The following is an 8,051-nucleotide window of genomic DNA, read 5'->3' as shown; positions in this document are numbered from 1 at the left end:
TTTCTTATCTAATTGGCAGACAAGAGGCGAGGAACACGCTCTAGTGCAGAGGGTTTCGATGGGGCCGAGCCAGCACAGTGAAAATAGATAACCAAATGAAGAGGGTGGTGCCGGCTTCTCCGATTGGTCCGCTTCGCCTTACTCAACTTGCGGTGGCTGGTCGAAAATCGCGGCGGCGTGCAACGGAAAGATAAGAATGCCGCTAAAACGGATCCTCAGCAAGGAAGAGTTGGCAGAGTGATGTCGTATACGTTCCCAAAGGGCTCGATAACGTTTTACTACCACGCAAAAAGATTTATCATGCGCAAATAAATACATGCTCACCGGCAGCTGCGAGTAGCGAGGGCCTGAGCGATCGGCGGGCAGCCATCTTCTATTCCTTTCGGAACGGAGCAGTCTGTGGCTATTCAGAAAAAAATTTATCCGGCACATGAATGCATTTTTTTAGCCTACACGTCACTTTGGCGCAGTGAGTTTTCGCGGTTTTGTGAAGTCGCGTGATAGACAGGCGAAGTGGGCGTAGCCCGAAAACATTGGAGCAATAGCAGATGGCTAATGGTAAAAAGGCGTCGAATCGGGAACAATTATTTTTCTTTTGTGCGGTTTAATTACGTATAATCAGCGTGTGCACGTTATATCAGATGGGGAGTTATCGCGGTTTTCGTGACGTCGTGTGACAGAGAGGCGAAGTTGGGAGTAGCCCGAAAATGTTTTGACCAATCGTGGTGGGCTGATTGCAGAATTGGAATAGAAAAGTTTGGAATAGCTTTACGTTATAGCGCCCTTACTCAAAAACAAGAATTGGGTAATTGTGGCCGGTGGAAAATATTTTTGAAAAGAAAAAAAAACGTTTGAACGAAATGCACTCACGTAGTTCAACACTCAGTGCTGCTGCCGCTCTTCCTTGTCAACAGACAGCACACCCTGTAGTGGTTTTACTTTTTTTTTCACGTGATTGCATGGAATGACATTCGCGTCTCTGATGCTAACGAATGCATTCACTCAATGCGTTTTTGCGTTGTCATGTTATTCCAAAATTAAAAGGTCTTTATGACAGGCAAAAATAATTCTTGCTCCCGGATTACCGCCGGATGCGATCAACAGGAGCTTAAAAAGTATCGATTGTGTGAAATTTGGTGGCAGCAGTTTTGGCCAAAGAAAAAACATGTTTGGAGCGAGTCGCGTCAAGACTTCATAGCCAAACATGCCATGAACGGATTCCTTGCACACGGGTCATGAGCTTTCACTCCTTCCTTTTTTCATCATGAAGAACTCAATCTTACTCGCAAGTGGATGAATCAGCTGGATGCTCTCTAGCTTGCCTTGTAGTTGAGCGACCATTACAGATACCGACTGCATTACTTTGAACGTAGATTTTGAAGAGAAGCTTGATGTTTACGACTCCTTCAACTACATCAGATGAGTTCTTAACGTGTCCGGTTGCAGTTACTGACTCAAAATTTTTGTGTGAGAGCTTATACAATTGAAATTTTCTTTTAAAGTGGCTTGCTGTGCCTTCACTTAGATAGTTGGAGTGGCTTTGTGGGGGGACATCAAGGCACTCGTGGTTCTTGCTTAATAGAAACCAAGCATGGGCTGCGTCGTGCTACATGTAATCGGTTATCGCATCGTAACTGCGTCCTGTTTTTCTGGCGGTTACAACACACGTGAAAACTGAAACTTTTTTTTTGTGCCAATGGTAGGCCTGCATGTCAGTTGAAACAATGGCAGTCCTGCTATCTGCTAAGTCAAAATGCAGAATGAGTGATACTTGCCGTTGACATTGTTTTGCTTCACGAATGGTTGCAGCTTGTGTCCGCCGTATATGGTCCTGCGTAGCCCACTTGGACATCCACGTAGCTAGATCCTTCACATACGAAGTAGTCTGCATCCTCGAAAGTTACACGCTGGGATGTTTCTTTGAAATGTCTCCATTTTCCCACACCGCATATGCGACCTCAGCCTCATGTGGGGCCCCCAACGTTCCTATAGTTATTCCATCGCTGATAGGACAGAGTTCACAGTCACCTCGACGGCATATTAGCGTTTGTGAGGAACATCCAGATCGCCGTTAGCACAGTACACGCAAAGGTACATTTATTGGGGGGGGGGGGGGGGGGTGCAAGCAGAACTCTTGTCCGACGAAGCAAATGAAACTTCGACAGCGCCATTTAAATATCCGCGTTAGCTGTCTTGAACGCGCGATATGACTCTCGTATTGAGCGAGTCATAAATCATACAGGTAGGTACTGCTTTTCACAGTTCAAGAAGAACACGCTTCTTTCTTGTTTGGGCTTTGTCGTGACCGCTCATACTCATCATTTGTGTGGTAGGCCATGGTAGTCTGTACATCCTGAGGGTTTAAAACGAGACCTCTGAAGTGGATCTGGGGCTGTCCACACGCGATGCTTCTCACGCCAACTGCGTGTCTTTTTAATCATGGGCTATGATAAACCTGGCATGGTGACCTGGACTCTTCGTGGATCAAGGTTTGTTGGGCGCAGTGTGAATAATTAATACGCTCTTGACAAGATGCAACGCTGTGTACACTTTCCTCAAGTCTCCCACCCTTTCAAGGCAATCATCAAAATAGTTTTTTGAGGGTTCTTGGCTACCAGTTCTCCGAAAACAGCGATGACCCCTGATCAAATTTTTGACTGCAACAGCGCTTTCGATTTCGCTCTGCTTCCTTTTCTTTTGTAAGCTTTTATTTGTCTTTGAGGAACACGAGGCGTCAAGGGTTAAACGTCAGTTAACTCCATGTGCCTGTTCAGCTCGCCACCCTCTCATCCTCGGGGACGAAGATGCTACCGGAATCACCAGAGTCCGAGGAGGCTGAGACGATATCCTTGTACCGTATGAATCTTATTGACAGGTTTGATCTCCATCTCTATTTAGACGCGCACCTTCATCCGAGGCCTTCCACAGCAGAGAAACACCGACATCTTCAACAGTACGGAATTTTTCTGGAACGGAATTTTCTTGAGTACTATCAATTAGTCGGCCTAAAAAATTCGGTCGCGGCTGTAAGGGTTAGCCATAGTTACCTTCCTATTGCAGGACCGTAACAACCAATAGCAAGCGCGCTTTCAAAGCTTAAGTGCTGTGCCCTACCCGGGAAACCTCATCGTTTTCTATTAATACAATTGCCTAGCACCGTTGTAACTCAAGCAGCTGTATCCAGTAACTAGAATCATGCCTAAAGCCAAGCAGAACCGTAGGCGGCGACTCAGGTGTCACGCACGACAGAACACCTGCAAACACCAAGCAGTACGCATAGCAGCCTAAATACAGACTTCTAAAAGACATAACATAAAGCTCAGAAGTTCCTCGCTGCACTTGGCACACTAGCAGAGTCGCGCACCTCGCTTTGTTCTGCACAAACGCATTTCACTGATGATGATGATGACCTCATACTATGCCTCGTACCCACAATGGGGGATTTCATTGTCGTTTGCGCTTCGATGTCGGCTGAAAGGGCACACAGACACACTGCAGAAGGCAAACATCGTTGTCCCTCTGTCTATTTCCATAGCTTTTATTCTGGCACGTTGCTGAAAAAAAAAAAAGAAAGAACCGAGGCCTGTAAATGTCCTCGTTACCTCTTCACCAGGAATATCGGCCGCTGTATTCAAGCGGCGAACTACACCAGTGCATTTCGTTCGATTAGTTATTTTATTTCCGAAAACATGTTCCCCCTATCGCAACTACCTCATTATTACCGTTGAAAAGGCTCAGCAGAGAAGCAGGGGTATCGTTGTATTACGCTCTCGCGAGAAATGCCAATTTCCGCACTATGAACAACTCGCCGCAGTTTCGCCCGAAAGGCGAAGCATCGATTGCGATAGCAACTGGGTAGACAGCTATACGAAGTAAGGATCAGGAAGTATCACTTCAACGCAAACTTAGCGACAAAAATTTCAAGATAAGGCGCGCGCGGCCACGCGCGTCCGTGCAAAGAATGCCGTTGTTGCTGGAGTCAAACGCCGCCTCCTCCTTTCCGCGCTGCCTCCCTCCCTGCGCGCGGGTGATTGAGCCGCGATCGCCTCGCCGGCTCACCCTCGCATGTTTTACTCGCACATACAGCATGCGGCGCGCGGCGACGATTTTATCGCCCTTGACCTGTATACGGAAGCTCTATAGCGACGGCGAGGGCGACGGAAGAAATCCGCCTGGGTTGTCCATATAATTGCTATCGCAATAAAAGGCAAAACGCACTGCTCGCCTCGTTATACAAAAGCATCCGCCGAAAAGTAATGACCGATGCAATAAAACTTACCCTTACTATGTTCGTTATAAGGGCATTTTAAGTTTCTCTTTTAAATGGTTAAAATGATCTTTTTGGTTCATGATTCGCGGGCGTTAAACACTACAGAACAGAAACGCTGAAAAAAATATATATATTTGTACGTTCCTTCAGATGCGTGGGACACCGCAAAGATGATGTCGTGGGCTACCAACCTGCTTTATCAGTGCAGAGACATCGCTCCTCTACTGGACATCCGGCCGTCAGCAATACAGGTGAGCTATCGTGCGATGATATCACTTCGGCAGCCAACCAATGTGCCGCCGCGTCTTTCCGGGAAGCGACTTTTCAATTGCTAGTAGGTACAGGGGCGTGCACTGCGGCTCACGTGACTTCCGCTTAACACGCGTTGTCATGGCAATCGTGGAGCTCCTGGGTGCCTAGGGACATAATCGCTTAGGGACTTTTGAGGCACTGGTCTCCGCTCAGCGTGGCTCTCTTATCTCCGGGACCGGCCTCAGCGACCTTGCCGAGCGCAGCTCGTACGTGCGTATAGACGTTTTCACGAGGGCGCTTCCGACGGTCTGGCGTGGAGAGTATGTGTCAGTGTTGCCTGTTCGGTCTGGACTGTGAGCTTGCCTTGCGCTTCCATTGCGGAGTGGTAGCTTTCCTTCGATGCTTCCGTTTATTTTTGTCACGAATGACTTACGCTCGTAAATAATGACATATATACTCATCAAAAGGCTACAGGCCAGCACTGTGCAGTTTATGGGTGCACAAACAACCAGCGGAAAATAACGATTTTGGGGACTAAGTGTGTCCACAACACAGCACTCCGCGAGACCACTGCCGATGTGATATGTTCATCACGTTTCGCCGGTTTCCTGCATCACCTGAGGACTTGGCATTCCAGTCTAATGTGAACCAATGCACACATCAGTAAAATAACGCATTTTGGTAAACCTTTTGGGCACATTTCCCAATAGGTTGCGAGAATTGTCAGCTCTTCGATGCAATATTTTCTCGTATGTAGTGGCAGAGGCTACATTTGTTATTATTTCAAACACGACTTCATTCCAGTGCCTAATACGGGGGCCACGCGGCGCACTTTTGATCGTGATCGAGGCCGATATGGGTCGAATTCCTTGGTCGCGATTGGCTTCTTTGCTCAATCTGCGGAAGGGAGCCAATCGCGGTCGAACATTCCGATCCAGATCGTTCTCGATCGCTATCAAAAGTGGCCGTGTGACACCGGTATAAGACAAATTGAAGCACTCTGCGAGAGAACTAGTCGGTAAATACACTTCGCAACTATCTGGAAAAATCGTGTCCTATGGAAGATGTATGCAGACCCTGTGTCTACCAAAACATTGTCTCTGCGTTCACACGCACCCTGCGCGGCCCTGCCCATAAAGTTAATAACTTCAACAGTGTGGTGCTGGATCGAGCTCACCCATCTTTGAGCGTTGTCTATGTGCTTGGGCAGCAAGAGAATGCAAAAACGAACGTGTCAACCTCATCAGCGCGGCCTAGCACTAGTGCTAGAGTTCGGGAACCGTAATGCGCTAACTGTGCATGGCGTAGAAATGCGCTAAATGAGCCCGCGCAAGTTAGAACGTAAAAAATGGTATTCGCATGGGTACGCGCGGACAATAGCATCATGCTTGCAAGAATAACAGTAACGAAAAAAATAAATTATTCGCACAGGCGATCAAGTGAAATACTTACGTGCGTGCAGTGACCGCTTCGCTGACCACTAAGCGCTTTTCACTAACGGTCAGTAGTGGTTTACACTCATATGCATATGTATTTATTCTACAATTGTTGAGACTCGACATTACTTTATTATGAACATTGCACAGAAACTAGAGAAAGAGCAGAGATGGCCCTAACGCTGCAATATTATTGGCTTATTTCGCTTCAGAGATAGCGCACATGAACAATTCTTTCCGTACGCCGTATCTTCAATACAAACTTCGCGCACGATCTACGTTAAGGTTCACCGTGAGCGAAGCTTGTTCCAAATTTAGACATTCGAAAGAAAAGCCATTCCAGGTAAACAAACGTAAAAAATAGGTAAACAAATATCTTTTTATAACAAGTCCTGTTATAATCCCTATTGAGATTGACAGTATGTATAAATAAATAACTACTAAATACTAAAAATAAAAATCTAGCACCTGGGCTGTATCAGTTGCGCTGGCATCTGTGATCACTGTCGCTTGTCGGTTCGCTGCAGGTACCGCGCTGCTCGATCGCCACGCTTATGCTTTGACATTTGGTTATAAGCACACTGCACCGCACCAGATCCAATAAATTTTGCATGATTGAGCTGTTCAGTTGCGTCGGAAGCGTATGGAGTAACCGCCGCATATCTACCAACCACTGCCACGCGTCGTCGGGCCGCCGGCGCCTGGTTCTAAGCATTGCCCGACAGCTACGTACGCGCCTGTTTCGCTAAATGAGGCAACCCTCAACCGCGAAACCTAATGGTGATCAGATTCAATCGACGATACAGTCACATGTGCCCAGCAATAACAATGAAATATACCGCTGATTATCACTTCAGGTCTCGACGAAGCAGACGCGGCTGCCGCCGCTACCGACGACGAAACACCACATCCACTGGCACTGGCTGGGCTTGCTGTTGCCATGGCACACCACACTGAGCGCTCACGCGAGCACGTGAAACATGTAACAAGTCAAGCCGCACAAGACAAGCGAAACGGAATAAAACAATCGAAATAATGCGCGGCGAAGATAACACAACCGAAGTGCGGCCGGCCTGCTCTCTCGTAAGGCGCACAGTCCAAACCGGCGGCATAGTATGTTCTGACGCTAGACGTCGCCCGCGTCGGCAAATGGCGCTGCTCAAACGTCGGTTTGTGAAAAGGTCTATAGGGAGCGAATCGTTTAGGGCGCGTTGAATGTCTGGCGGCGTCTAGGCCACGCCGGCCGCGCTTTATTATTGTAGCCTTTGTTGTAGTGGCGGAAATCCTTGCAGTAGTGGTGGTGAGGCAGGACGGCTTTTGATCTCGGTGTACTGTGGTGGTGTAAACAAGCGGATGCTGCTCGCGTTTGCGCCGCAGTGCCGGGCGCCGACGCGAAGCGGCGGTCGTTGGTGTGTGCGGAGCGTAGCGTAGCAACACCCCAAATAAAAAAATACTGCTCCAGTCAGGTAGACTGCTCCCTCCCTGATAGTGACGTTATATTTGGACCATCAAAACAGCGATGCGTTTATTTAGGATTACCATCGTTTCTCTCTCGCAGGCACGAGGACAAGCGGCTGCTCGCGCCTGCGAGAGAGAAACGATGGTATTCCTAAATACACGCATCACTGTTTTGATGATCCAAATATAATGTCACTATCAGGGAGGGAGCAGTCTACCTGACTGGAGCAGTATCTTTTTATTTGGGGTGTTGCTACGCTGCACTCCGCAACGCCCAAACGACCGCCGCTTCGTGTCGGCGCCCGGCAAACGCGTGCAGTATCCGCTTGTTTACACACCGTTCACCGAGATCCAAAGCCGCCGTGCCACACTACCACTACTGCGAGGATTTCCGCCACTAGAACAAAGGCTACAATAATAAAGCGCGGCCGGCGTGCGCCAGACACTTCGCTCCTTACGCACGCAGGAGCTACGCTCGGCAAGGTCGCTGCGCCCGGTCCCGGAGAAAACAGAGCCACCCTCAGTAGCTAGCAGCCGCTGCGCGGCCGCGCAGACCAGTGCCTCAAAAGTCCCTAAGCGATTATGTCCCTAGGCACCTAGGAGCTCCACGATTGCCATGACAACACGTGTTAAGC

The sequence above is a fragment of the Dermacentor silvarum genome, chromosome 3, assembly GCF_013339745.2.
Source record: "Dermacentor silvarum isolate Dsil-2018 chromosome 3, BIME_Dsil_1.4, whole genome shotgun sequence".
Taxonomy (NCBI): Eukaryota; Metazoa; Arthropoda; class Arachnida; order Ixodida; family Ixodidae; genus Dermacentor; species Dermacentor silvarum.
Note: the sequence above shows the minus strand (reverse complement) of the source record.